This window comes from Somniosus microcephalus, unplaced genomic scaffold (genome assembly GCF_052327205.1).
Source record: "Somniosus microcephalus isolate GS21.2 unplaced genomic scaffold, FLI_Smic_1.0 scaffold237, whole genome shotgun sequence".
Classification (NCBI taxonomy): domain Eukaryota; kingdom Metazoa; phylum Chordata; class Chondrichthyes; order Squaliformes; family Somniosidae; genus Somniosus; species Somniosus microcephalus.
In genome coordinates, this window is record NW_028225424.1 from 214,936 (window position 1) to 217,607 (window position 2,672).

Here is a 2,672-nt window from a genome sequence, read left to right on the forward strand (position 1 = left end):
GGAAGGCCTCGAGCCTGCCAGCGAACACCGCGTGCTCCATGTCCAGGGCCACCTGGGCGCGAACATGGCCGCGGAAGAGAGGCAGGCAGTTGGGCCGAACGACCCCCTCGACCGCCTGCTGCCTGGAACAATTAATGGCCACTTTGGCCAGGCCCAGGAGCAGTCCCACGAGGATGTCCCCCGACCTGCCCACTCCCCTCCGCACTGGGTGACCAAAGATCAGGAGCGTGGGACTGAAGTGCAGCCAAAAATCGAGGAGCAGCCCCTTCAAATAATGGAAGAGAGGCTGCAACCTCTCACATTCTATATAAACATAGAACACGGACTCCTCCAGGCTGTAGAAAAGGCAGGTGGCCTGGGAGTCCATGAACCGACTTTAAAATTTATTGCACGGACTGCTCTGTGCAACACCCTCCAGGCCAATTTCCCAATAGATAAAGGGAGGACTCCCACATAGAGAGCCCTCCATTGGGGACCCCCGCCTTCTCCGGACGACAAGATGGTGCGCCCTAATGACATTGAGAGGAAATGCTTAGGACTAATTCCCCAATCAGGCACTCCAAACATCAGCAATTGCTGGCCTGCAACTTCCTGATTAGCAAACCCTGTTGGCACCAGGTGCAGCTGATTGGGAAATTAGCCCTATTGTTCACTGTTGTTTAGGCAATACAATATATTTTTGGAATTACACCTGTGGACAAAAGGTCATTGGAACATCAAAATGTTATCTTTTTGAACAGCAAACAGTGGTTAACATTTCCAGCAGCCAAACATTTAATGGACTCTAGTAATCAATGATGTCCCCAGGAAGTCAGATATGCTAAAGACAAAAGATGGCAGGTTGTACCAAATCTTGCTAAAATGCATGTTTGATTCTGAGAGGAAAACATTTATTATAGTTATGAAGAGGATGTATGTGAAGGTTTGACAAAGATGTAGATGGATACTTTTATATATTATGAAGGAAAACTGCAAGAGTCAGAGTAAAGTGAGATGAAGATTATCCATCTGCTCCAAGAGGTACCACGTAGGACCAAGTTTCAGTCAATATGCAGAGATTTCTGGAGTCTTGCTAATTCTTCAAGCGGCAGTTAACCATGCAATTAAAGAATTTGTGACGTATACCAATTCAATTTATGCTTGTAACAGTGGAATTCCTGTACCAGTGGAAAGTTAACAAAATGAAGACAGCATGATAAAAATCCATAAATGATACTGGAAATCAATAAGTTACTAAGGGAAAATGAAGTGATGATTCTCTGAAAGGAGAAAAGGCACTTGAAGATCCTGAGCCTAGATAAAGACAAGACTTGCATTTACATAGCACCCTTCACGACCTCAGAATGTCCCATAGTGTTTTACAGCCATTGGATAATTCTATTAAAACTGAAGTCAATGGGGATCCAGGGGCAAACTCTTCAGTGGCTGGAAGATGGTTGTGGTTGTAGAGCCCAAACATCTCCGCTTCAGGACATCGCTGCAGATGTTCCTCAGTGCAGTGTCCTAGGTCCAATTATCTTCAGCTGCTTGATCAATGACCTTCCCTCCATCATAAGATCAGAAGTGGGGCTGTTAACTGATAAATGCACAGTGTTCAGTTCCATTCGCAATTCCTCATAATGAAGCAGTTCATGCCTGCATGCAGCAAAAAACGGACAACATCCTGATTTGGGCTGATAAGTGGCAAGTAATATTCGCACCACACAAGTGCCAGGCAAAGACAATTTCTAAAAAGAGAGCCTAACCACCTCTGTTTGACATTCAATGGCATTACCGTTGCCGAGACCCCACCAAAAACATCCTGCGAGTCACCAGAAACTCAACTGGACCAGCCACATAAATACCATGGCCACTAGAGCTGGTCAAAGGCTGGGGTGGGCGAAATTAAAACAGGTGCTAGCAGAACCCTTAAACTGTGAAAATGGTGTCCGTGATGCGCAAGCACACTTCTAACAGGAAATGCGGCGGATGCCATCTTCGTAAAGAGGTTAGTGTGCGCGCACATAACGATCGCCGGCAGCCTGAGATCATGACATCAATCAGCGTGTAATACTGATTTGATGCCAGCGCTGCCATTTTGAAGCTCCACACTCCAGCCTATGCCCTCTCTTAACTTCGCGCAGCTGAACACGACATTAAACGGCATGAAGAACCCCCCACCAGTGCTATTTAAAGGGATCATCCACTACTTGCAGAATAGTTGTTAGATTATTTCTTCTGGCTGTTGCTGCAATTCTACACATTTTGGATGTTTTTCATACTTGCTTAAAGATTCAGTAGTTTACAGGGAGTGGTCTGGCTGGTGCTGAAGTGGGGCTTTTTGGTGACTGAAAGCCTTGTGCACAAGCGAGTTGTGTCCAGGCATGGGTGGCCGAGTTGGGGTTCCAATTGGCATTGAGCATGATGAGAAAATGAGCAGAGGCCACGGAGAGCAGCACAAGCTGCTAGAAGGGGGAGGAGGAGGTGGAAGAGGAGGAGCAAGAGGATGGGAGGCTGGAACCTAGACAGCCCCTTTCTGCCCAGAAATACATATTCCAATCCAAATTTATAAATTAAATCATGCCATAGTGCAAACAAAAATAAACAAATCACCCTTGTGCGTTCCCTTAGTGCCACTTCCATGTAACTTTGCCTGTCCAAGTGCTCCTACGATGTGCTTCCCCAATGGCGAC